This window comes from Rhinolophus sinicus, linkage group LG07 (assembly GCF_036562045.2).
Source record: "Rhinolophus sinicus isolate RSC01 linkage group LG07, ASM3656204v1, whole genome shotgun sequence".
NCBI classification, from domain to species: domain Eukaryota; kingdom Metazoa; phylum Chordata; class Mammalia; order Chiroptera; family Rhinolophidae; genus Rhinolophus; species Rhinolophus sinicus.
Genome location: NC_133757.1, coordinates 78059417 through 78087125, shown reverse-complemented (window position 1 = coordinate 78087125; position 27709 = coordinate 78059417). Strand labels below are relative to the sequence as shown.

The following is a 27709-nucleotide window of genomic DNA, read 5'->3' as shown; positions in this document are numbered from 1 at the left end:
ATTTCTCTTAATGCTTTTAAGGACGGTTATTCCGTTATATGAGGAAGGAGCAAAGTTTATTATTTTTAATATATAAAAAATAAGGTAAACAACTTTAAAGGGATCAGTATCCCTTTTGAAATTATGCTGTCTCTCTTGTGTGCCACAGACTTCACTCTGGTGGATGGTGGCGCCACCACCGAGTCGCTTTCATCTAACAGGAAGTTTTTTAAACTTTTTTTTTTTTAATTGAAAGATCCTTACAGCAATAAAAACCCTTGGATAGTTAGAAATTATATTGATCTAAGTACATTTATTAGATGTAATGTAACGTGGTTATCCGTTGGTGGGCAGCTCTAAAAGGCATGTGGGTCCCAACACTGCCCAGCTTCTAACTCTGAACGATAAACTGTTGATTTATATAACTGAAATAGCTAGGGAAGTCAGGGTTTCCTTCCTGTTGGAGACAACATGGGGGGCATTAAATCCCTGTGGGATCTTGATAAGAAAGAAACTGACCTCTTTTGGAATTGGGAAATAGCTACTGTATGGAGTTGTTCCATCCGAATGAATGAATGGTGTTATTTTTAATTTCTAGTATTAAGTTTGGCTTTATCCTCTCTGCAGCCTGGCTGCCTTTGTTTATACTGGAGTGTCATTTTTATATGAATTTATCCCTCCAAACTGGCCTATAAGGGATGTTCAAACTCTCAAGTAAGGGCTTTACTTATCTCAGGTTTTCCTAATGTGGCCATAAGGTGTATATATATTTTTTTGTGTGTGCAACTTAAATTGGATTGAAAAATATAAACAGTTAAATCTTCTGGCTTATATAACTTCCTACATCAGCAAAGAATTCAGCAATGTTGTGTGCCTACCATGCGCCAGGTGTACCATCCTGGGTGCTGGGGGCCTAGCAATGAGCAGGACAAATGGAGTAGGCCCTCCATGAGCTTACGTCCCAGGTGCAGACAAGTAAACGAACATCGCAGGACTTCTTTGGGAATATCCCTGGATATTAGGAGCTTGAGGGTGTTGTTTCTTGGAGGTTTAGAAGTGAAACCTCACTACCCTTCTCATTTCCTCACTGGGCTTCTTGCTTCTGTTTCCTGCCTCTAAAAGGAGACAGAAATGATGGCATTTTCCTGGTTGATTGTTGGCTGTTGGCACTAGTTGATCCAGGATGACTGCGGCTGTAATTTTGGAGAAACAAGAGAGAGTCTGGGATGGTCCCTGCCAGGAGCATTTTCAGCTTTGCTTTTCTTGAAGTTGGTGGCAGTGTGTTTTTGGAATCCTGTGGCATTTCTTCATGGCGGTGCATATTACGCAGAGATAAACTGCTCTAAAAGCCCTTCCTGCCTTGTTTGAAATCTCAAAAAACAACAAAAAAGAAAATACAGACAAGGGGAGTGCTTGGCTGTTGTTTATGGCATGGGAAAAGTGAGATTTCAAATAGACTGCTTTGTTGTGTATTCATAGGTTCTTGGTGCATGAAGTTCCCTTTGTCCTGGGGCTCCCTCATACTGGGCTTGGGGAAGCGCTGTTTTGACTTTTCCTATGTTGTGACCAAGATTTTAAGTTAGTCCATACAATAGTATAGGTCAGTTATGTGACACGTGCTTTTCTTACGCATATTGGTGAGGGAGCCAGAGAGCTGGCTGGGGTGGATACTCATTTGGGGCACAGACTCTAGAGAGAGGGAGGGTATTATAATATTATAAGGAGAGTTTCTGGTTAGCCTGTCTTCTTTTTCTTTCCTTCCACCCAAGTACTGGCTGGAGGTGAAGAGGCAGGCCCAGGCCGGAAGTGGGCGTGAACAAATAATGCAACTGTGCGTGTGACCAGGCTCCCACCTCTGGGCCCTGCTGTCCTTGGGAAGTGGATGCTTGCACCCTCCTCACTTCCTGTTCCCCCGCCCTCTAGGCTGAGTTCTTAGGCCCCAATTTGAGCATAGAAAACACATTCAAGTTCTCACTTTTTCCTTGATTAAGTGGCTTTTTCCGAGTTGGGAGCAGCCAGAGGACCTGCACTTGGCAATTCTGGTGTCTCGGCTAATGTACCACAAATTCAGAACTCTGGCAGAGTGGCCACAGGATGATTTCCTGTTGCATTTTCAGTGTTCCCTGTAGGAACTTGCCTGCAGAGGGAAGTTCTGGAGATGTGTATAGAACGTAAGGAAGCAGGCTGCAGGTAGGTCCTTCTGCAAGAGTGTGCTCTTGAAGGATGGTTTGCGTTATTTGTCTTCGTTGCTTTGTAGAGGTACCATGGGAGGCCCTGTGTGTCGTGGAAGCGTTAGTGCCAGAAAGTCTTGGGTTTGTGTTCAGGTTTCACCACTTGCTGGCTCTGGGACCTCAGGAAAGTGGCCTAAGCTCTTTGAGCCTCAGTTTCCTCATTTGTGGGGTAGGAATGGTAAACACGAAGCAAGTTACCCGATTGTTGTAGATGCTCTATAAAGGAGTTGTTACAGAATTGTATCAAGGCTGACTGTTCCTCTCAAGGTTGGCACCCAAGTTTGGATAGTTATCTAGGGCAGTTAATACTACTCGAGAGTAAACCAGTTCACATTGAGGCCATAGGCTGCTGTTCATGACCAAGCGCCATGATCTAGAGGTTCGTGGGTTGACTGATTTTTCCCAGTGCATTCCCTCCATTCATTGTAGCCTTACACCGGGTGTGCTTACCATATGGCCTCGTAATGCGTCCTGAAGCATAATGGGGGAACTAGGAAAAAGACTCAAACCTATACTCTACATGGCTACAGTCTGCACTAGCAAAAGCCTCACCTTTGAGGGTGATGGACATATTCATTTAACTTGCTAAGGGTCAGGCGCCTGGCTGGACACAGGAGCTCATCTTAGGCTACCAGGAAAAGACAGGTACATGAACTGGTAAGTGTAGTGAAATGCTGCAGTTAGATCGGGGAAGGAGGGGTGATTTGGGGGGCTGGCAAAGGAAGGGGTGATAGAGAGAGCTGCTTGCTAGTAGGTGGCTAGACATTCTGGGGAGAGGAATAGCATAGGCACAGGTAGGGACCTGGAGATGAAAAACTGCTTGGTGGGGTGGCCGGATGGCTCAGTTGGTTAGAGCGTGAGCTCTTCACAACAAGGTTGCCGATTCAATTCCTGTATGCGATGGTGGGCTGCGCCCCCTGTAACTAAGATTGAAAACGGTGACTGGACTTGGAGCTGAGCTGCGCCCTCCACAGCTAGATTGAAGGACAACGACTTGGAGCTGATGGGCCCTGGAGAAACACACTGTTCCCCAATATTCCCCAATAAAATTAAAAAGAAAAAGAAAAAAGAAAAACTGCTTGGTGAGCTCTCTTGACCTGAGGAGGTTATGTTCAAACTCTAAAAGTCAGAGATTGAACTGGTCACCTTTGATAAGTAAAGCCCAAAGTTATCTTCAGGGGTAGACAGTCTTATATAATGCCTTAGTAGGATTCAAGGTTAAACTCAAAGTAAGATCATATTTAAATTGAACTCTCAATAAGCATTTTTCAATCAGAAACCAATGATGGCCAGTGAAATCAGACCATCTAGACTCTTTTTGTAATAGTATGCAGTCTACATGGAATTTAATCTGTAAAGGAGCTTCAAGAGAACAGATTTGGGGGCGGCTTCTGAATTTTTTTCCTTTGAGAATTGTTATCATTCAAGCTGGTCTCAAATTTTTAACATAGCAGGACGATTTTTTAACTTGCATGGCATTTTCAAGGTTTAGGCTTTATATTTATAAAGTTTCCAAGCTTTATATTTAACCTCTCAAAGTATCTCTATTGAAGGTTGACTTTGGACCTAAATTTGAAATAAAGATCTTACTCTTCCCAAACCAGGAATTGGTAAAATGTTGGCCTGACTAGGTCAGCATGCAAGAAGGCATGGCGTTTCTTCTCAAGCTGTGGAGAAAACTAGGAAGACCCCGCTACCTGTATTTTTCTTTAGTGAAATGCTAGGCATCAGGGGAGGAGGGAGAGTACCCATCCTATTAGGAAAACTTTTGGTAGGATGTTTTCCCTCCTTCCTATGTCTATTTGGAAGATCTGCCATTTAACAACCAGGGATTGGGGTGTGAACTGGATACCAAATTTTTAAAACATGTTTTTCTTCATGTCTAAACCAAGGATGTTTATTCGCAGATTGATGATGTGACTAACACTCTTTGCTCAGCAGGTTTGAATAGATTGAGCTTTAGACTTACAATTGTCATATAGACTTTTTTTTTTCCTGGTAGTTTTCTGATTTATTTTTCCTTTTAATTATTTAATTTTCATAGAAAACATGGTTCACTTACTAACTTTTCAGACTTAAAATTGATCTAAGTTATGTGGGCATTGTTTTGGTAAGCTACATATAGATAGAAAAGATATCCTGGTAACACATGGAGATGAAGACAGTGGGACACACACTTCCTGTTCACAATGATACTTCTGAGCAGTTTGTATTTAACCCTTTAGGGAAGCATTTGTGCTCAGAACCCTGTAATAGTTGGACACCAGGACCACACAGAGACTAACCGCAGATGGAGCCTGAGCTCCACATTGCACAGACATGAAGTTGTTCAGAATCATGGTTAAAAATGATACTCAGAACAAAACAAACACATTGACAAAGTGGCCCATCTCCAGAGAGCTGTGTTTCAGAGAGCTTTTCAGCATACACGACAGGAATGGGGCAAAGGGGTGCTGATCTGTCTCCCACCAACTCCTAGTGTAAGAATGTTGTGATTTTAAAAATGACATTTGTTTTAGCAGCTGTAATGCCTCAGGGGTATTGTATTTTTCATAGAGTATCACTGTAATAGCGCCTTTCACTATTTTGTGGTCCTTGAAAAATGTACCAAAAATATCAAAGTACTAAGGAAATCAAATTCACATAGAAATGAACTTTTCCTTTCCTCTCCTAACCAATTTGTAATCTCACCACGTGAACATGAATTTGCAGTGAAATAAGAAACTTTAAAACAATCCTCTCTTAGAGATCGTGGTTATATTGTCCCTAAACTCAATGAAAACAGTTTTAGACTTTAGAATATTAAAAATGCAAAGTATGGAAAGTGGTCATGCTCTCGTTCATAAGGGTACTTAAAAAAAACTTGGTACACTTCAATGTGTACATTGTTTACTCTTTAGAGAGCTTCTCATAAAACAAGTAGATCTGCTTAGCTTGTGAATTTAAGTAACTAGCTGATAATTTATTGTGTTTGAGAGAGAATGGCATCTAGAAAGTTTAAAATATAATGAATCTATCCGTTTTTAGTCCTTTCTGACCCAAAGCCCCCACACTCCAGGTGTAGCCAGCTCTGGCCTTTGCGTCTGCTGTTCCAGGTGCCTCAGATGCTCATCTGTTAGCTGGCTCAAATGTCACATCCACAAAGATTCCCCCCATCCTTCTCCAGGCAGAGGAACAACCCCTTCCTCTGTGATTCCTCAGTCTTTACTATGAGTGCATTTTCTGCACTGAAATCATTCTGTGTCTTTCTGTACCACCAGCCTGTGAACTTCTGGAGCTGGTGTCTGTAGGCTCCTCAACCTGCAAAACCCTTGGGACAGGTGGTCTCTTAGTTCTTGTCAATCAGTGTTTATCACATAAGACATCTTACTTTTTATCCACCAGGAACTAAAGACATTTCTTGATTAAAAACAAAAAAGTACAGTACCTTAAACATTCAGTAGGTGATGCTACTCCTTTTCAGTTTCACACTATTGTGAAGTCTTTGACCAATTTCTGCTATAAAAGGACCTGAACTCTGATTTTGGCTCAAATTTCTTTCCGTTAGTCCCTCTGTTGTGCGGGAACAGGGTCAGATGGTGTTTAGAAGTTTATCTAATAGTACATTAGAAAGATGATTAGAATATTTTTGCAGTAGTTAGTGTGGAAGGAGGCTTAGCTGTCTGTTATTAGTGAGGATCTGACCTATGAAGGATATGAAATTTAAAGTGAATTTGGAAGATAATTTTGTTTAATTAAGTAACAAGTGTTTTTAAAGTAACTGGTATCTGTAAGAATTGACTACCTTGTTCTTAGCGTAGAGGGAAAATTTTGAGAAAAACATGGTTCTAGCCCTAATTGTCTCTTAGAGTTGCTTTAGCTTTAGAATGGTATCTGAAGTTGATTGCATCATATTTCATAATCATCTAGCTTAACTATTTGCTGTTTAGTCCAGTACTAGGCACTGAGACAGCAAGGTCTTTCGGCCAACTAACCTCAGTATTCGCCCACTTGAGCATCGGGTCTTGATTCACTGTCACCTTTTCCCATCTAAACACCTGTCTCTCTTCCTATCACAAAAATAAACCTTGTAACTATTTCACCCCACCCCCACCCCTGCTTTCCCAGCTGGAGAAGTTGGCACTGCCCTTTGGAGCAGTCCGCCTGTCACCAGTGCACACCTCAGTGTCATTAATATGTTGCAGCTGATGCCTCCCTCTTTAAAACAGGGTGGTTGTCACCTTGGTGACTCACACAGGGCTTGCCAGCTTTGACTCTGGAATCCCTACATCTATCTCAAGTCTCAGGTCTCCCACCTGACCACACTTTGCTGTTTGTAGTTAATTAAGTTGGCATTAGTCAAGACCCAGGTGAGGAGCAGTGAGGTAATATTTTGCTTGTATTGCTTTAATATACATCATCTGATTCATTATTGTAGAGTAAAGCAGTTCTCAAAATATACAGCTGCCAAATTAAAAGTGAAAATTCTGGATGTTTGCTTTAACCGATTATTGCAGGGGATCAGGGAACTTTTCTATACCAAGTCATCTGTTTGAGAATAAGATAGTTTTTGTTTGGTTTTTGAATTTGAGCATGTGAATTTCTTTGTAGCAAAGCAAATTGCTGACAAAACTGGGTCAGGGAATGAGTTTGAGGGTCAACACTATTTTGTGTTGTTTTTTTCAGTTTGAAGAATTCTTCTCTTTAGACCCAGGGGAGGTTGGGCCAGATTTTGCATTAAGCAGTTGGAAGATTTTGGGGTGGGGATGGTGATGGTGGAATCAACTACAAAAAGTTTCCAGTTGTGTTTGGAATTCAACACAGAATTAAGATAGGCTTTTTTGAACTTCTTGTTGAAGGGGAGCACATAGAAGAAAAATAACTTTATTTATAAAACTTGTTCTTTGTTAAGTGTTTTTCACGTTTGGGGTTGAGCAATCTGGTTGGAATTACACTGATTCTCTTTTTTTAAATGAAATAGAATAGAAAATATCAGAATGCAAATGGTAAAGGGATGTTTGGTGAAACTTTTGTTTCAATTGTATGAATATATATTAGAATGCGTGATTAAAAAAACCAAAACACCAAAAGCCACTATTCAGGAGTCTAGATGTCTCATCATGAATAACTTGTTTTAACGTTGAAAAAACATGAGAAGGGCCTTTTTTGGTGATTCTTTACAACGTAATCTTGATATTGAGAGCCTTCTTGTGCTAATATTTTGTTTTCCCTACTGAAATTGTGTTCAGCTTTTTGTAGTTTAGTATCTCCAAGGCCCATCCTCTTTCAGGTTAGACGGTGTTTCGCGTGTTTCCTTCATGTCACTGGAGAAGGACGGGTGCAGATTTGCTTTCTTGGAAGGGAAGGGGGGGTTACCTTCTCCCAGAGGCACTCGGGCAGATTGGGAGGTAACTGGAGAGGGAGCGCAGCCATCCCCAAGTGTCTAGAAGTGGGTGGTTCTGGAACTTACTTCGTAGAACTCTCTTCACTGAGCTGGAGAAGTGATGGTTTAGTCGATCACCGGGAGAGGAGCTTCTGTGTGACGATCCCGCAGGGGTGGCATTCTGACTTCGGTTTTAAAAAGCCGCTGAGTTGCTCCTAGTCGCGCAGCTCAGCTGGAGCGAGGTCAGCTGTGAGTGCGTCGCGAGCGCTTCGTGAGTCATCCCTGGGTGCGGCCCTCCGGCTCTGCGGCGGGTGAGCTGGCCCGGACCCCTCAGCCCTGCGCTGGGAACCCGCCCGAGCCCGCGTGGGAAACTGACGCGCGGAGCAGGGCGTAGCGTGGAGAGCGGTCGGGAGGGTGGTGCTTCCGGGGCGGTGCCGACCGGCTGGCCTCGCTCCGCCCTTCACACTCAGGCCCCGCCCCCGACCGTCAGGCCCCGCCCACCCGGGCGCGGGCGGGCGGCGTCGCCTTTAAGAGCTCCCCGGTGTTTTGGGGGCCGCGGGCCGGGCGCGCTGACCTGGTGCGCATGTCCCGGGCGGTGACGCCGGCGCCGGGCTCCATGTGTGCGGCCGAGGGGCGCATTATCTGGCCGGCGGCGCGGGCGGGAGGGCGGACCGGTGGAGCGAGCGCCGCGGGCCCGGGCGGCCCCACAGGCGGAGCGAGCGCGCACGGCCCGGCGCCCCCGGCCCCTCGGCCGCCCGGCCCCGCGGGCGACCCCGGCCCCACGGCCCCGTGAACCCGCGCGCTGCTTTAGGGCCCGGCCGGCTCGCGGCCCGGTAAGTTCCGGACCAAACTTGGCGGGGGGTCGGGGCCGGGGGAGTGCGGTGGAGACTGGAGCGGCGCGGGCCGCGCGGACCGGACAGGGTCGGGGGGTCGCGAGGGACCCCTGCCTGAGCGTGGAAAAGTGAGGGTGAGCGAGTTCTACTCCTTGTATTCCGGGAGCGTCTTCTTCCCGCTGCCCTGGAAAGTTCCGCGCTCCGACGCCGCCCCGGCACGTGGGGGCCGGGCTGGGCGGGGGTCCGGGAAAGTCTCGGCGTCGTCCCAGTACCTCCTGCGCTTCCTTGGGGGTTGGGGAGGGGCCGGGCCCTGAAGCGCTGCTTCCGAGCGGCCGGGACTGGCGGGGTTGGGGGGGCGGTGGGCCGGAGGCACGTGGGCGCGAGGGGCGGGGGGTGGGGGTCCCGGGCGGGTCGGGCCGCGGCGCTGGCCCCCGTGGCGGCGGCGACGGCGGATCCAGTGTCAGAATAAGAGTCCCCGCGCGCCCACGCCTGCAGGGCTGGCCCTCCCCCCGCTCTCGCCCTTCCTGCCTGACCCCCGGGAGCCGCGCGGGACCCTTCCCCCACTCTGGGCTCCAGTCCTTCCCAGGGCCCTCCACTTTAAATTTGCCTCCCTATCTAGGCGGTGGCCGTATTGATTTCTTTTTTCCCACCTGGAATGGGTCGGCATCAGTGACTAGACAGCAGCAGCTGGCCTTTTAAAGGGATTATTGCCAAGAATCGGAATTGATCACTTCAACAAGGAAAGGCTTATGGGCAGGGCCCCAGCCTAGAGCGTGACTGACACTTGGTGTGTGCGCCAAACTGGGACCCAGAAATGAATGGAGACCCCTCCCTAGGGAACTGACTGACAACCCTTGGGTGCACGTTTCTGCCTTGCCTTGGGAATTTTGCAGGGACTGCTTAATTTTGTGCATCTGACCTAAGTCTTTAGGTGTGTAGTAGTTCATCCTTATCTTAAGAGCTTTGGATTCTTTAGTTCAAAGTCCGGTGAGTCACTTGAGCCTTTAATTTTCTCTCTTCCTCATCCTTTTACTTCTTTCAGTTTTCTTGGAGTTCACAGTGCTTGTTAAGTCTCTGGTTCTGTGTATCTGTTTCACACAGTAACACCTTCTACCTGTGGCAGCACAGAGAATCTTCACAGACAGACAGACTTCTATGCATTTGCTTCAGTTTTGTTGATATTCTTTTTCTTCTGGTAGTGGTTACAAGTTTTCTTTTAAGTTAGATTATGTGAAATAATGTTTGCTCACACCCAGTTAGTATCAGTATGATCAGTACATAAGATCATTAGTTAGACCTGACAGCAAGCTGTGGAGGAGAGCTAATAGATCACACTAGCCCCCACATTTGAGTGCGGTGTTGTATGCCAAGCTCACTGCACAGACATCTTCGGTGCCGGTTAACAGTCTGATGGAGAGGGGAGAGTACAGTCCCCACTTTACAGATGAGGAAAGTGAGGCTCTTGGAGGCCAGGCTGCATGCCCAAGGCTGCTGAGTGGTGGAAAGCAAGAGCTGGGCTTGAACTTTATGTGTGGGGTGCCAGAACCCAGGGATGTTCTTGTTTGCAAACCCAATGTGTGAGCGTTTCCTGGGAGCTCCTAAAACACAAGGTCATTTGCTTGTCCAGGCTTCATTGCACCTCTGCTTAGGGTGACCTGGTGACACCATTATAGCCATGCTTTGTCCTCGGAGAGCGGAGTTTCCAGTTGGCCTTTCCTTTAAGGAGTCAAGCCACAGAGTCACCTCTTTGCGTTTGTTTCTTCAGCTTCCAACTTAGAAAAGTTAACTTTTCTAAAGGAGGCAGTTTAGAGTGAGAATTTTGAGAGTGATTTGTTAAGATTCTCTCCTTACTCCCCCACCGTTCGTCTTTCATCTGTTATTTCTCTCCTAAGATTCTGAAGCTGGTTTTTACAGAGGATTGTCTGTCATTTTGGATGTGGTGTAGAGAATGGGATGGCTTCTGTATTACTGGTTTGGATGCATTGTTACTTCCACTCAGTTGACGTCATTTTTTTTTTAATGTCAAGTCATCTCTTAATGCAGTATCATTTGGCAGATCCTACAATCTTATATTTTGATAGTGAAGAGAGAAATAATGCCACTATTAGTAGAAAAAAATCCTGGAAGGGTTTGTACCAAAATGTCAACAACAAAATCTCTCTCGATTAGGATTAGCAGTAGTTTTCTTTAAAAAACAAACAAACAAACAACTTGGATATCTGTATTTTATGACTTCTTAAAATAAAATGAGGAACTTTTTTTATTTGAGTAATAAAACACATTTTAAAGACTCCAATTCTCAATTCTTCAGTAGCTCCTCTCACTTGTTTTTCATTATTTATATTGTGGATTTCTGGCATTGCAAGTAGTGATTTCTGGATTGATTTATTCAATAAATATTGGAGTGTGTATTGTGCCTCCAGCACTGTTAGGAATCCCTGCTCAGTGGAGTTTATAGTGAGATTAGTGGGAGAGAAATCGTAATCTCATAGACATGGGGAAATTTACAAGGGCCAGGGAGAGAAGGACACCGTTTACCTGGTGAGCAAGACTCAAAGGGTTCTTCCTCCAGTTGGGATCAGAGGGCAAGTAGGAGCTAACTAGGTAAAGAGAAAAAGGGAGCGCATTTCTGGCAGAGTGCTTGGGACTGAATGAAGATTGGTGTGGTTAGAGCACATGCGCACATGGGGGGGGGAGATGAGGGAGATAAGATGGGTAGTCCTGGGGCTAAGGGGGTCTAGGATTTACCTTGAGAGCAGTGGGACCCTATTGTAGAGGATAAGGAGGGTTCAAGGGGCTGGTGTGGTGTGGAGTCCACAGCCAGGACCTTGTTGGGCTTAGCAGATGACTGACAGGCTTCTGAAGGACATGAGTGGGAAGGGAGCTAAGGCTTTATGAAATATTGGCATTTTCTGGTGATTGATCTCTTGGGAGAAAATTAAGACTGACCTGCAGAGTTTTGAATCTGTTAATTCCCAACACAGACAAAAATATAATGCCCTTACCACTGAATTCAGTTAAAGGACCATCAGTGAGCTAACCTCTAAAAGTGGGCAACTCAAGTGCTTGTCTGGAGAACTACCTGCTTGGACTTGGGTGTTTCTGTGCCATCAAATAGAATGGCCAAGGCTGTTTCCTTAGACATTTTTCTCCTTGAGAATTGAGTTACTTTATACTCATTGTAGAAAACTAGGAAGATTATGGAACAGGTGAGGTCTTCATGAGCTGTTGTCCTGGGGTAATAGAGCATCTCTGGGATTCCCTGGTAACAGTTGTTGGGTTGGGAAGCGTGGCAGAACCAGAAGAACAAGTTGGCAGTGTCATCGTGTGAGGCTCACAGAACTGTGCTGCCTGCTAAGTGTGGTCCATTGTTAGAATGGATGCTCTTGAGTTATCTGAACTGTTTTAGAAGGTGAATTAGACCGTCTGTACTTAGTTTGCTATTCTTTGAGGTAACAAAACTTATTGTACTAACTACGACTTTGACTTGAATTAGGAAGGCAGCATGTTAAGAGGTTGAGATAAAAAAAAAACAGACAGGAACTGAAGTGGTGGCAGCGAGGTGAAAGTAGTGAGAGTGTGTTCTTAGAAACAAAAGTACCAGCTGGGGACGGACCCTGCACACAGGTGGATTCTGGCAAACATGATTTAGGACTTTTTAGTCAAGAGGAATGTCAGACCATGGGCTTCTTACCCCTCCCCTCGCTATCTAGGCTGTATTTGTGACCTCTTTTTGTCTGATGAAAATGTAGGTTAGTCTTTTAGAAGACAAAGGGATTTAATAGAATACCTGCAGGTAGCCTTAGGAAGTGACTGGGAATCCTCCAGAGTGTGGGGAAAGGGACCTTGCAGCTTCTCAGTGCCCTGCATCCACTTTCTGTCGATCCTCACAAAGGTACCCCCTCTCAGGTGAATTTGTCAGGGACTTTGCTTTCCTGCCCTGCTTCTCAGTTCTTGGGTTCCTTATATGAAAGGATTGAAGACGTGAGAGCTGTCTGAGGAACAGAAAGGCCAGCTTCTGAAATAGGATGTGCTGGCAGGGCATGGCCAGTACCCCAAAGGGGGGGCTCCCAGCAAGTTGAGGCAGGAGTTTGGAGGAAGGTTTGAGGCTGTAGGACTTTGAGGCTACTTGGTACAGCTGCAGCTGGCGGCTGGAAGGGGGTGGTGGTGCGGGATTGGACAGAAAGTGTCCATTGGAGGTTAGAGAATCCTTCAGCCAGGCCTCCTGCAGTTCTGTCCCCAGACCCCACACCACCTGCCCTGCCTTGCCAGTCAGATCGTTTGGTTTGAGCCTTCAAACTTAATTCAGCCTAAATGAAGTGATGCCTTTGAGCACACTTAAAAAATACTGCTGCAATATAGTGGCCAGCCAGCTCCTCCGGGTGCCAGGGAGGCCGCTTGTGTACAGTGCCGCCCGCTGTCTGCTGGGTGAGGCTGTGGGCCTATTCTCAGGCCGCAGGTCCGGGCAGCAGCGTCCTGGGCCAGTCCTGGCTTTGCCTTAGACAGAGGTGTGTGAGCTCTGCGCAGCCACTTCCTAATGATGTGACTGACCTTGCTGAACCTCGCCCTGTTTCCCATTTCTAAAAGGGGGTGGTACTGTCTACCTTGAGTGCTGAGTTGGGAGTGAGGCAATAAATTCAAGTGGCGTTGCACAGCGCCTAGTATGTATAAGTTGGAATTCAGTCAGTGTACTGTTACGACTAGAACAGATGAGGCAGAGCACAAAAGCATTTATGACTGCTGTTTCTTGTGTGTGGATTCACGTGTGTGGGACAAATTGTCACTGCTTCGTGCCCCTTGGAGCCACAGCCCATCCCCACCATCCAGATGGAAGAAGGCAAAGTTCCCTACAGAGAGTGACATTGCCCGGGTCACCTTGCTGTTATTCTACAGCTTGGACTGATCTCCAGCCTTTTTGATTTCAGACTTTGCATGTCGTTGTACCCCTCCCTAGAGATACAGAATGGCTAGGTTTGTGGGGCCTCACCAGGGGAAAGGAGGCAGCCCCTTTCCTGTCCCTTGGTTTGCTGAACCCTTCACATGGTCTGACTTTTAGGGACAGCCCCTCCTTACGTGTGATGGGAAGATGTTTGCCAGGCATGTTTGTCATGGGATCCTGCCTGTGAGAACCAAGAGGGGCCCCTGCATCTCTGGCTTTATCCCTGAGTGGACTCTGGCCAGGGATGTGAAATGGGTTGCCTGGTGGTGTATGCAGTGGCAAATGGGAGAGCCTGGCCCGTATCCAATCCTGCTTCCAGACTTCCAGCTCTCTAGCTGGCTTGGGAATTGAACAGTCCTGGCTTTGTCATTGACTACAGTTTACCACTTTTTATCCTTAAGCTTGGCTACCTGACCTCAGCTTTCTCATTTGTAGATGGTGACTGTGTCTGTGACCTGATAGGAAGGCTATGAGGGTACGTAGTCAAGGGTGTGCCCGTCTCTGTTTCCGCCATTCACCTCTGAGGGAAATCCTCCTCCCAGGTTACTACTACTAGGCGATCCCCTTAGGGTCTCAGCGGCCAGTTATCACACACAATGGAAGCTAATCGAGCAGACAGATTTTCTTCCTAACAGAGTAGACTAACAATTTTGGAGGTCTAGGGAGCTCATTGTAAGGAGAGTTCACCTAAAAGATTATACAGAAGTAAAGTGAAAAACCCTGTGGCCTTAAATTTGCATATAATCCAGCATAACATTTCCTTCTTCCCAATTGTTACGTGCAATTAGCTCTTGAGTCTGGCTGTTAAACTCTACAGAACACTTTCTTACCTTAGAGGCAGCTGCTCTCCATGACCTTGGAGGTGAGCAGGTTTCGGGGCAGGTCACTTTAGTTTCCAGTTGGTGGATTTTTGTGGCAATGACAACAGCTTGTTACTTTTCTTGTGTTGTGTTCAGGCTCACTATGCCAGCCAATTCTGAAACCTTTGCTGCTAACCTTTATTCATATCCACACAGGAAACACATTTTCCCCAGTTGCTCACCGGTTTGGGGAAAGTAGGAAAATGGCAAACTGAATTCTTGATTTGAAGGCATTGGGCTGAATTGGTTGAGTCACTCCAGACCTGTGATCTCAGGACTTGTGCGTCGTTGACAGAACACCTGGACTCCATTTTCTGTGGCCTCATGTATTGTTACTGTGCATGTAAAGGGTTAATGCCCACCCCCTCCATGGGGGGTGGTTCTTTGAGAGGATTATGTAGTTAGATCCCTCCCTGAGTGGGATTCTCCTATACCTACTGGAACCCTGGGAGATTGCAAGGGTTTGATTTATGTTTTCTTTAACACTTTTGTTTGATTAACTGGCCTCAGCAGTTTGTGGGTCCTCTGTCTCCTGCCTTCCCTTTCCAAATGTTTAGTTTGTATTGTTGAGGCTTTTTTTTTTTTGTTCTCTATCCAACCCAAGTGACATATCCTGATTCTGAAGTCTGGGGAGAAGGCGGAGAGCCTCAGGTGTCAGTAGTAGGAGTTGGCTGGTCTGCTTCTGAAGTTTTCTTGGGTAAAGATACTGAGGCTGGATTGAAATGTAATTGCAGCCTTACTGCCAATTTAGATTTGTCAGGCAGGGCATTAGAAATGTAACTATTTTTGGTCCCTGGGCAGCAGACAAGTTTAGGATTCACCTGGGACTAGCTTGCTTCTGTATTTTTGCTCTGTGCCCACCATTCGGCACAGACTTCAGTCAGGATGAGCAGGGCAGCGGGGCAGCTGGATGGCTCAGTTGGTTAGAGCGCGAGTTCTCACCAACAAGGTTGCCGGTTCAATTCCCACAGTTGAGTCCCTTGCAACTAAAGATTGAAAATGGCAACTCGGCTTGGAGCTGATGGGCCCTGGAGAAACACACTGTTCTCCAAAACTCCCCAATTAAAAAATAAAAGATGAGCAGGGCAACCCTTAATATTATATTCTGGAATCTGAGGCCCAGAGAGGAGGAGTGGTCTTCCCTGGGCTAAGTGGCAGAAGAGAAGGGAACATAGCTGCCTCTTCCCTCCTGGAGCTTCCCTGGTCTGGGTCTGTTGTCCTTATAGCTTCATGGTTTGGTTAGTTTTGTTTTAGGTTCCTCCTCGCTTTATTTATGTAGGTTTATTGGCAGATTTCCTTCCTCAGGGCCGTGTCTTTTTGTGAACCCTGAGGTCATTGTGGTGTGAGGGTGATACAGGACATAGGGAGGGAGATCTCAGGGCTGCTTCTGGAATCTCAGGGCTGCCTTTTGTTGTTGTTCTTCAGCTCTGCCTGTGTTTCCTGTTCTGGAGTGGAGTGGATGATTGCTTTCAATTTTTAAGAGCATAAAACTGCTTTTTCCATCTGTTCAAAAAAAAAAAGTAATGGCACTTACTTGGTAGACATCCCTCAGGTAACATGCGGGTGACTACTTCAAGATCCAGAAAAGCAACCCATGGAAATAAAGTGGAATTGGCTAAACGTCAGTTCCTAGACCAGGCTCCTGTGGTCAGCTGTGCTAATCCAGGGCAGGAGAGAGGGGCTTGGACACTCTGCCGAGGATACTGGATGCTTCTAGAGCAGTACAACCTGGCTACTAAAAAGCATGGAGGGAGGTTATTTATTGCATGTCTTTTATATCTGGGATAGTCTGTTCTGGCTCCTAGAGTGGTCTTTAAACCATATCACAGGACTGGTTAGAGGGGTTGAACATGTTTTGTTTGGAGGAGAGGAGATAAAGGGTGGAGGCTGTGGCGGTGAGGAATTCCAGGAGGCCCCGTGGGTGAGCCAGGATCTCATTCACGATGGAATGGAGGGCCTTTCCTGTTGCTGGCGCCATTAGGTACCTGCTCCCCCCCTCAGGGAGTGCAAAAGGGGTTCCTCTTTCCAGAGATAAGATTAGGTGACTGCCACAAAGGGCAACAGAAGTGGACAGGTCATCATTAGGAGAAAGGAGCTCCGCACAGGGTGAGCAGCTCCGAAATGTTCACCCACCTTCTGTAAAGTGTGAGATGGTGGGAGATTGCCCACTTTGTTGCCTTGGTTTATGGCAGAAGGGAAAAGGAAACTGAAATTGCTCAGAAAAATTAGGGTAGCTCTGATATATTTAACCATCCTTCTAAGTCTATGGATCGCTTTTTTTTCTTTAAGTTATTTAAAAAGTTAAGCCATTAACATTTAAGAGCGTAAGCTCCTCTGCTTGGTACCCTATGGAGTGATGCTTCTCACCACCACATGGTGAAATGACAGCAGGAGATGTGTCACTGGCTGTGGGATTTGATGCTCTAAGCAGAGCTTCTAAGCCGCTGGGCTGGGCTGGGTAACTGGGGCAGAGATGTCCTTACAGCCAGGTGGCTCCAGCCTCTGGCGAGCTCCTCAGGCTGTGAGTAGCCCCACTTTACTCCAGTGTGTTGTGCAAATATAATTTTTGTTACATGCCATGCCATGAAAAAGATGGGCACCTGGTTTGTGTCTGTCCCCATCCCATCCAGCATCTCCCCTCCTCCACTACTATTCTGAGACGAGATACAGTTGTCTTGGCGTTGGGGGTTACAGCTCTTGTGGAGAAGATTCGTCACACTGGGCTAGACTGTTCACAAGGCATGTCCCCTGCCCTGGAGCGTCAGGGAGGCATGGAATTGGCAGATCACCCTCTCAGATGCCAGGTTTATGGGAAGTTACAAGTAGGAAAGAAGGTTGAAAAACGCAGGTTCTGATTATTGTTGATGACCTTAAATGGAAAGCTGGTTACACTTTATCCTAAAAGCATGGAGAGCCTTCAGAGGTTTCTGAGGAGGAGAACGTTGACTTGAATTGGGCAGGGAAGCCAGTCACGAAAAGGCCATTGATGAAAGGCAGGCATGAGCTAGCTAATACGGCCTTGAATTTGCCTGGTGGTTAATAAAAAGCAGGGACAGGTGCCAGAGACACTGTGCAGGGAGATTGGGTGGGGACTAACGGCATACCAGGGGCTGAGGACAGGTTATTTGTCCATTCAGCAACGGGTCCCTTCCCTGCTTGGCTTATGCTGTGCTCCTGGGGTCCATGATGGGTGAGATGGCCTGTACCTGCCCTCAGGGATCTAAGGCCACTTGGGGAGACAGGGCAGGGTGCCCTGAGAGAGAGGAAGGGTGGGCAGGAGCAAATCTGAGGTAGCAGCAGAGCAAGCACTGGTAGGTGACACAGGTTCCCAGATTGTGGGTCTTTGGTTTTAGGGGTGCTGAGTTTGAGCAAAGGTGAAGTGAGCTGGGTCCTGGAGAGTGTGGTTCGAAGTCATGTCTACTGTCTGGGAGAAGGTGGGTGTTACTGAGCCAGCCTAGCCTGTGGCCCTGCATGGCCAGCCACTCTCTGCTTCTCTGGGCTGGGAGGATACAGTGGATTGTGGCATGGGGGTCCTGGCTAACTGTCAGGACCCTCAGGGCACGTTGGTGACCTTGCTGGATAGCTGAGGGCTCCAGGGCCAGGTGCAGAACCTGGTCTGTCCTTGCATCCCCTCTTCCCCAAACTAACAGCGCTTTGTGTTAGGTGACTGCAATAAATGATAGGTGAAAGAATAAAGTATCTGAGAGACTGTCTCGTATAGTAGGAAAAGTTTGTTCTGCTCTGCTCCCAACAGTGAAGTGATGGATGGATGGATGGACGGACGGATGGAAAGAGGGACATAACTGTTAGCTTAGCCTGAGAAAAAGAGCTTTGTAGCAATTAGAGGGACCAGAAAGAGGCTCGGTGTGATTCCAGTGCGCTGGGAACTGGTTGGTAACCACATTTTCTAGATTCTGAGGATTTTCCAGCTTGAGATTCTAAACACTTTCCAGAAAGACCCAGAATGATTAAGATGCTTCTCTGAAATATCCACGTGAATTATTCCAACAGCTGCTGCTTCCTGGTTTGAGAAAGTTTCCTTGTTTCACACATTGCTCAAATGTTTTCAAATCCTAGCTCTTGGCAGAGTCTGGGGAGAAGACAGGTGGGTGTCCCGTCAGTGACAACACTGGTTTTGGAGTGGGAAGTGGTTGTGGAAAGGGACCTTGGAGATTGGGCACGTGGGAAAAAATGACTTGGGTCACAGAATGGCACCTGCCTCGTGATGACCAGGATACTGTCAGGGTCCTGATTTGGGGTTGAGGGTCGCAGTGAGGAATCAGGTGAATTAGGTGAAGGTGGCAGCCAGGTGCCCCCTATGCAGAGCTGGAAGGGCCAGTGTGTGCCCGGGCGATTGTCCACCTGGGAAGGCCTCCCTGCAGGGCCTGGGCTGTCCTCTTAGCCCTGTGTCCTTTAGGTTCTTTGTTTTCTGCCATCCTCACATCCTTGCTGTGTCAGTGGCAAGGGGAACTGGTCTCTCTCCCACTGTTCTCTCTCTGCTCTGTTTACTGCCGCACGTGGGTGAAGGCTGGCTGTGCTGTTGGAACAGAAGGAAGGAGGACCACAGTACCCGGTTGGCACAGTGAGGCTCAGGTCTCCAGGTTTCCAGCAGTTCAGTAAAGGGTTAAGTTAGTGTGCTCTCAGAAGAAGAATTGTGGTGTGCTGATCTTTGCTCTAGGAAATTTCTCCAGAGTCCTGGGAAGGACCCAGCCCAAGTATGGTGTCAGAGTCAGATTGTCCCTCATTTGCAGTGGCTCAGGTTTGAGCCTGGGCCTGGGCGATGGCGGAGCTGGTTTGACTCCCCATTTGACTTCTTAACCCTGTGGCCCTTGCTAGTCACTTTGATTTCTCTCAGCCTCAGCTTTCTCACTTGTCAAGTGTGGGCATCAATGGCAGTCCCCGGTATAAAGTATGGGTGGCAGTCCCTTGTGTGAAGTGTAGCATTGGCAGTTGTAACATTTGAAGTGTGGGTGACAATGGCAGTCAGTCGTGTGAAGTGTGAGTGACCGGCAGTCTCCTGTGTGAAGTGTAAGTGACAGAGGCAATCCCTGTGAGGTGTAACATGGGCAGTCCCCCTTGTGAAGTGGGGTAACGTTGGCAGTACCTCGTTCTGTGGTTATGGGGATTAAATGAAATCAGGCATGTAAAGTGTTGGCACGATGCCTGACACCAAATAAAGAATTCAATAATTGTTAGCCACTGTTAGGCTTTTCGTTTTTTCCTTTAGAAACAAAATCTCTTTTCAACATGTTAAAGGTGATTCTTTCAATGTCCCTGAAGTTGGCCTCAGTGTGCTTTTTCTGTAACAGTTTGAATTTTGTGCCCAACGTTACCTTTCTCAATGAAGTCAGACACTCTCCTTCCTGTCCCACCGAAACCAGTGAACCCTCAGACCTGGACCATGGGGAGAGTGGAGCCCCTGCCCTGGCAGTGGTGTCACAGAGGTCTCGGAGACAGACCTACAGCGCCTGGGGCTCAGGCTGGATCTCAGGTTGCTCTGTGAGAGGCAGCTGAAGACGGATCAGGGAGGTAGGATGGGCCTTGCATGAGGCAGGAGGGTCCCCTGCAAGGCTGGCCCAGTAAAGACTTGGGTGAATGAACCCCCCCTCCATCCCTCCATGGCCCTGCCCCTCCTCACTCCGGCCTTCCTTGCAGCTTCCCTTCAGGGAGAGCTGGTGGCCTGGGATCCTGGGTGACTTCCCAGGGGAGGTCTTGCTTGAAGTTGGGTTGTCTTAGTAGGGTTGTGCTCAGACACTGGAGGGAGGTGGATTTTGTGGGTCACTTGGGAACCTGACCCCACTTAGGACATGTGCAGTCTGTATTCTCAACAACCAACACCTTAGGAGTGCACCTTTGCCTGAAGACAAAGTGTGTGCTGGTTCCGTGTGTGCCTGTGTGGTGGCCTGAATATATTTGTCCTGTGTGTGCACATGTGTTAGCCGTGTGTGTGTGTGTGTGTACACATGTGTGTGTGCTGGCCCTGCCTGCTGGAGAGGAGCCTGACCTGTGTAGTCACTCTGCTGCGTGCGAGTAGAAGGGAGACATTCCAGTTTGTGTGCGGCCTCTTGTGGGGCCCCCAACTTACTCTGGAGTTAGTCTCAGGCACGAGCGAGGTCCCACTGAGAAGACAGCCAGAGCCCTGTGGCCTGTGCAGATTTCTTCAGGCCTTCTAATTTTAGGGCAGAGAGTCACGTGACCTTTGCATCGCACCTCATAACACATCAGCATTTTAGTGCTGAAACCTCTTACCAGTGAGGAAAACTCCTGACTTGAGGCAGAAGCAGCAAGCGAGTTGAGAGAGTTACGAGACTCTGGTCTCGCCGCTGCCTGGGAGGCAGGCCCTTCACTCTTCTAAGGCTTCCTTCCGTGGGGCCGTCTAGCCTTTGCAGCCTCCTTCGCTTAGAGCAGGGCTCTCCAGGTAACTGATCCCAGCGCACTTTCCTTCCTGTGGCCTCCTTAGATGCTGGCTCTCGGACACGTCAAACAGAACTCCTCCCAGCGGGCGGGGCGCTGTGTCCTCCTGGTTCCTCCGTTCCCTGCTTCGTGGCCCTTCTGGGAGGATTATGTGATGGGAAGTGTCCATGCAGAGCGCTGGGACGCTCTGACAGCTGAGAGAAGCCAGAGGCAGCCCACCTTCGCCTCCATCTGTGCCTCATTATACCCTGTAGGTCTGGGGGCGGTGAGCACATTTAACGGTTCTATGAACACTCTCCCTAGGAGCCCCTCTATTCCTGGCACCTCTGATCATGCTTTTATTGTTGGGTGTATTGTCAGGAAAGTATGGCGTCTGTCTACATTGATTCTCAGTTTGTTCTTAATTTGTATCTGTAGTGTAAGCCACGATGTACTGATGGATGTTGCCACACTTTGCAGCCTTTGAGTCAGTCATGGCGACGTTTGTGATTGCTGTGGTGCTTCATTACCAGAGTCTCCAGCAGTGACGAAGTGTTGGGCTGGGAACCAGCTCATTGGCCTGGACCTTGTGTTGCCGTCTCAGGACCCCTCGGGCCGACCACGTGGCCTCAGTCCAGGCCATCAGGGCTACAGTGTGGGTGGTGGGCAGCTCTGGCTGCTTCCGAGAGGTTCCCAGATGGTGTAGACTATTTGACCCGGCTCCTGAAATCATACTCAGTTCTGCCTCTTAGGGACACTTAGTTGGTCCGATGGTTGTATGTTGTTCTTATTTGAAAACCCAGTGTCAGATTGGATTTCTAGAATTCAACCAAGTCCACCCTCCTTTCCGAAACTCGGGTCAGGAACATCTGGAAGGTTTGTGGGTGGATGACGCTGACCTTGCTGTCTTCTTGAGTGCTCACTAGACTCTCCTTTCGCGTTCCTGAAACCACTAGCTTCAGTAGACCTCAGTCACTTGTTTGCAGTCTCCTGTTGCCAGCATGGGGGATGGGACTGGTCTTGGGGATCAAGATGGCAGAGGCCCCCTGAAGCTCCAGGTCTGTCCAGCTGTAGTGAGCCGGGGGTGGGGGTGGGGTGGGGATTAGAGGTAAGACTGGGGTTCTTCCCCGTTTACCTTTCTTCAGTGAAAGTTTGGCCCTCCTGTTGCTGCTAACGGACCACAGTAGTCTTACCATGGGCCTGTGTTCTCTGAACTACTGTGGGTGGATTTTATTTGGATTCCAGGACCATGAAGTTCTTTTCCTCTAGGCCCAGGTCTTCATTTGTATACAGTGGGGCCGCCCCAGAATGCTGCTCCCTCTGGGTGCTCTTGAACAACAGAAATTTTCCCTTCTCACTTCCAAAGAAAAATATTCCAGAAAGGAAGATAAGGTTCCTAATTTGTGGCGAGCATCCACCAGAGGTTACAAGATTGTGCTGGATCCAGCTGCCTGTGCACCAGGATGTTAGAAGATGGCTCAGCAGTGGCCTCCATGCTGCCCCTCAGAGAGACTTGGGGGATTCTCTGGTCTTTGCTGGTGAATATGCAGATTAACGTTGCTGCCTTGTCACCAAGTGGAGGAGTGAGCAGGCTGTCAAGTGGGAGCTGTCTGCTGTGCACGGAGAAAGTGCTCAGCTGATGGCTTCCGCTCCCGCTGTCATGGTGCATACGGGCCCGAGGCTGCTCGGACTTAGGTTGAGGCAGCTAATGGAGCTTGTAGCTGGGACCCGGGACCCCTCAGACGGAGTGGAGGACACCCTGTCTATTGGTGAAAGGTTACCTGTGTGATCAGGTGTTGGCTTCTTTAAAAACAAACTCAAGAAAACTTGCCACAAGAAAAGAATGGCTGGAAAGAAAATTTATTTCTTGACATGAGAATATACACAACCCAGCCCTGAAGCGACTAAAGCTGGTTGAGATGCCTCACGGCGTGGGGCAGCCCCTTGGGAGGGAGGCTGGCTGCCACTGGAACCTCCTGTTGGCTTGCTGCTACACTGGAGGCCACGTCTTCTGCAGGTGGGGCTTTTTGTGGTCCTCACTCCCAGATTGTCCTGTTTCGACTGGTCCTGGAGATCAGTTGCTCCCTCTCCAACCTTCCCCCTTGTTAGTCCTCCCAGGAAGACTCTTGGCGTGTTTTGTAGTCACAGGTGACACAGGGATATGTGTGTTTGCAAGGAGACCAACTGCTTGCTTGCCTGAGCCAAATTTGGTGGGGACCCCCAGACTGTCATTTTCACCCCCTCTTATTCTCTTCAGGAAGAGTTGATCTAGAGTTAATTGAGGTGCTCGGGGCTTTCCTGTCCGAAATGATGGCTAACAGTGCTCTCCCTCTGTGAGAGGGTACCTCGCATGGGTTCCCTTTGTGTTTTCCATGCAGCATCCATTGGTCTCAGCCAGGGCCTGGGCCTGGGCCTGGCTCTACCTCACAGGATAGACAGGCTTGGTGCTCAGATCTTGAGGGGAATGCAGTGTTTTCCTTTTCAGTGACGTGGATCGGTGGGGTGTGCCATTTGGGCTAGTTGTCTAGGTCTCCCTTGGCTAGAGTTGGACATGTTGGGAGCTCAGGGCTCAATCCCTGGTCGGTCCATATACGGGTCCCATGTGTAGCCCCGGTGCACAGGGAATAGGTTTGGATTGGGCTGTGATGACTCTGGCTTCCACTTTTTGGAAAAAGTTGTGCCCAAGACAAGTGAGTCATCTTTACTATTCACCTGACAGGTACTTTTTGACTCCCTGGTTCGTGGCTGTAAGATGGGGCTGGAAGAGGTGTGTCCAGGGAGACGCTGCTGTGGGAAGTAAGAGCTGGGGTGAGACAGGCGCGTTGAAGTGCGTCTGAGGCATAGCGTTCAGTGCTGCTCAGCTCCCCATTCTGAGTCTTGACAGTGCTAGTGGCTTTGTGTGCAATTTATTTGAGGAGTGATGGGCAAGACTGATTGATAGTGGAGGATGCCAGGAATGTTGCTGGTCTGGGAAGTGAGGTTCTAGAGTCAAACTTTCGGTGTGGTGTACCAGGCCCATGGGCTTTGTTCTGTACACACTTTAGCCCCAAAGGGTTAAATAATGTGTGTGGTTCTACCATGAAGAGACATTGTGCTAAGTGAAATAAGCCAGACTCAAAAGGACAAATACTGGGCCGACCCGGTGGCTCAGGCGGTTAGAGCTCCATGCGCCTAACTCTGAAGGCTGCTGGTTCGATTCCCACATGGGCCAGTGGTTGCCATTTCAACTCCTCGAGTCCCGCAAGGGATGGTGGGCTCTGCCCCCTGCAACTAAGGTTGAACACGGCACCTTGAGCTGAGCTGCCGCTGAGCTCCCGGATGGCTCAGTTGGTTGGAGCGCATCCTCTCAACCACAAGGTTGCTGGTTCCACTCCCGCAAGGGATGGTGGGCTGTGCCCCCTGCAACTAGCAACTGGCAACTGGACCTGAGCTGCACCCTCCACAACTAAGACTGAAAGAACAACAACTTGAAGCTGAACGGCACCCTCCACAACTGAGATCAAAAGGACAACAACTTGAGTTGGAAAAAAAGGCCTGGAAGTACACAGTGTTCCCCTTCCTCAATAAAATTAAAAAAAAAAAAAAAAAAAAAAGGACAAATACTGGGTGATCCCACTTATATGAGGTCCCTAGCGGAGTCAGATTCATAGACACAGAAGGTGGAATGGATGGGGAATTAGTTTTTAATGTAGATGGAGTTTCAGTTTTACAAGACGAGAAGGTTTTGGAGCTGGATGGTGGCACAGCATTCTGCATGAACTTCACATCACTGAACTGGACACTTAGAAATGACTGAGACAGTAAGTTTTATGTTATGTATATTTTAACAAAAAATAGGATCTTTCTGAATTCGGAAATATATCCTTCATCATTATGAGAGCATTCATTTTTATCATCCAAGAGTTAGCTAGGGAGAAAGGAACAAAGGCACCCATGATTTGATGACTTACTATATGCCAGATACTGTGGGATTTAAAGAAAAAAAGGATATGAGTGGTTCTAGAAGCTCATTGTAACATCATCTTGGGAGTGTTGGAGCACAGAGATTCTGTGGGTGTTCTTTAGTCCTTAGAGGAGTGGGGCCTGGATGTATTTCCTCCAGCTTGGTGGGGTGACCCAGGACTCCTGGAGTCTTCAGGGGACTTTGGAGAGCAGAGTCCAGGAACATACAAGGTCTTCTCTGCTCCAGCGCTTGGCTCAGAGATCAAAGGTATTCCTTGTTTTCCTGTGGCTGTTTGTCAGAGAATTCCCTTTAATACAGCCCGTCTTGGTGCACGTACCCCGAGTGGGAGACACCAGTTCATAGGTCCTTACTGACAAGTCATTTCCTCTTTTGTTCTTGTGACGTTTTCTTTAGAATGTCCTTTAATATTGGAATTCACCACACGTCCTCGGTGCTAACCACTTCCAACACTTCCCCAAGTCTCAGACTAGTCTAGATGTGGACATTTCATTCCTGGGCGTTCTAAATACAGGGGTTTATCTGAAGTTTTGAACTGCCGTGTGGACTTGCCTGGTCAGCTGCTGGGGAGCAAGGTGGGAAACACTGAAAGGAACCTCTAGAAAGGAGTCAATATTTTGAGGAAGAGCGTTCATCACAGTAGTAAAAGTAAGCGCGAGTTGCTTCTGTTTGAGAACCTGCCTGGTGCTAGGGTCTGTCCTGTGGTCTTCAGCATGGTCCCGAGGCTGAGGACGAAGCCCTGGAACAGGGAGGTGGTGACGTGGAAGGGAAGGACTCCTGGGATGCCCCGTGGGAGAGTCAAGCCTTGGGGAGAACAAGGATCTGTTGGAAGGAGGACTGGGTGTTGGAGCGCAGGATGGGAAAGGGAGTGGGGGGCAGGGTGTAGACGCATGGGTGTGGGGGGAGCTCACCATCTTAGCCATGACAGGGAAGGCGGGGAGACCCTTTCAGGTACAAGGCCATGGAGGCCTCTGGAACCTACGAGAGCCTTTCTCCAAACAGCTGTGTGTGCGGGAGGCAGGAAGAGCTCCCCCTTGGGCTGTGGTGGGCTGTGGCCTTGCCTATCTCCATGTTGCTTCTTCCTGGGTAGAGTTTATATTTATATTGTTGTTTTTGCCTCAAGTCCATGGTGGAAACATAGTGATTGGGTATTTATAACTCACGAAGGATGCCCTTTCATCATTTCCTCCTGCGTGCTTCATTTGGCATTGGATAAGGAGATGAGCAAGAACCCTTTCTCTTGGAGCATTTGGGGAAGAGAACTTAGTGGACTGTCGAATGTCAGTTTTCAGCTCTGTCAAGTGATGAGATTATAGCCCTCGGGTTGGAAGGGGGCGGGTGGGCAGGAACTAGTGAGGGAGACCGGGCCTGAGTAACAGGTGCTTGTGTCTGAAGGATGGGTGGGAAGAAGGAAGGGCTCTCCTGGCAGTGGGAACAGCATGTGCAAAGGCTGGATGGGGGGGGCAGGCGGTGTGGCGGGTATGCAGAATCGACACAAGGCCAGTGGTTGGAGCCAGGAGCGGGGCGTGTGTATACACCTAGTGTGTGAATGCCAGATGCCTTTGGAGGGTCGCCTGGGCTTAAAGCATGCAGGGCCTTGCAGGCCATGTTGGGGTGTTGCGAGCATTGGGGGGGTTCAGGGGCTTTAGGAATGACCTCATTGGTGCAGTGCCAGGAGGGGACGGTCCGTCCCTCAGTGAGGCTGTGATTACGGTGGCTGAGGAAGGACAAGTAGGAGCAGACCAGGGGCCTGGAGGACACATACTGGCTGTTACCCCAGTGGACGCCTTGGCTTGGCAGTGGAGACAGGCCAGCTCTGGTTGCCACGGACGGGCTTGTGTGGCCTTGCCGTGGGCTCTGCCGCCCTCGGGGGGCTACTGCTTTGCTTCACTCTGCCAAGTCATGCTCTCCCTTTGCTCTCCCTTGCTCTCGAGTTAATAGGCTCTGTGCCTTGGGGAGAGCAGGTACTGCTTTGTCCCCAGGGGCCGGCACGGAGCCGCAGCACTTCCTTGGTGTGCCTCTGCCCTAACTTTGTCGGGTGTGCCACCGTGCCAGGGTCACCGCTGTCCCTTCAATACTCAGCACAGCCCATCAGGGCTGCTGTTTCCTCCTGCTTTCAAGGAACAGGTAGTCAATATTTTTGGCTTTGGAGGCCAAAGCCAATGACTGTCTCTGTCATTGCTGCTCAGCTCTGCTTTGTGGGTGGAGCCGCTGTAGACAGTGTGCACTCGGGTGGGTGTGGCTGTGTCCCAGGAAAACCCTTCACTGCAACAGGCCCAGGCAGTCGTTTGCTGTGAATCCTTCCCCAAGCAGCCAGCACGTGTTGGAGGAGTGTGACCTCTGGGCTTCCTTGAGATGCTTCACTGGTCCCCTGCCTCAGTTTCTCCCTTTCTGAAAGGGCTGACTGGGGAGTTCCCCTTCTTGAGGGTTTGGCAGTGCAGTTGCTAAGACTGTCTAGATGACCCTTGTCTTCAGGGCCATTCAGTTTCCATAGCACATGTGGACTTTGTGGACCTAGGGCTGGGAGAAGGTGAACATATTGTTGGGTTTCACCATGGAGCTTTTTTTTTTTACTATTTTTTTTTTTTTTTTTTGGAGCTTTTTTTTGCCTAATGTTTCCAGGACTGGATTGGAGCCAGGATGTATTAGGTTGGTGCAAAAATAATTGCAGTTTAGAAGGTTAAAAATAATTGCAAAAACTGCAGTTACTTTTGCACCAACCCAATAAATATTTGGGTGCAAAAAGAATTTTAAAGACAGCACAAGTGTTTGGTGAGTGCAGATGGTGGTAGGAGACCGGAGGTATGCAGCTTCCATTGGGCTGAGCCTCTGCAGGGACGACAGGCCTTCTGGGGGTGCCTTGGAGAGCCCAGGTTTGCAGGTCAGGTGCCCGTGGCCCCAGAGACCTGTCCCTGCTCTGGCCACGGGTGCTGCAACCTGAGTGTCTCCTTGGAACCGGAGCTCCCCAGACAGCAGCCCATGTCTGGCCCCGGCTCCTCCCCTCAAGTTAAAAGGGAGCCGACCTCACTTGCCTGAGCTCGAGAGGATGAAATGGCACAAAGGACTTCTGTTGCCTGAAGTGCAGTGGCTTGATTTCATGTAAACCGCCATGGCTGCCCACTCACCAAGTGTGATCTCTCTCAGACTGGGA

At 48.6% G+C, this 27709-nt stretch overlaps 1 protein-coding gene across 6 annotated transcripts in view; it reads left to right on the top strand.

The window, feature by feature from the left end:
- The window catches only part of GATAD2A (GATA zinc finger domain containing 2A), a 91666-nt gene that overhangs the window by 4198 nt on the left and 59759 nt on the right, over positions 1–27709 (top strand). The window contains exon 1 of one of the 6 annotated variants that reach the window (XM_074337803.1): positions 8126–8405. The exons of the other annotated variants lie outside the window; for them this stretch is intronic. The gene's annotated coding sequence lies outside the window, so the exon portion shown is untranslated. Of the gene's footprint in view, positions 1–8125; positions 8406–27709 lie in introns of those variants that run through there. 6 annotated transcript variants of the gene reach the window in all.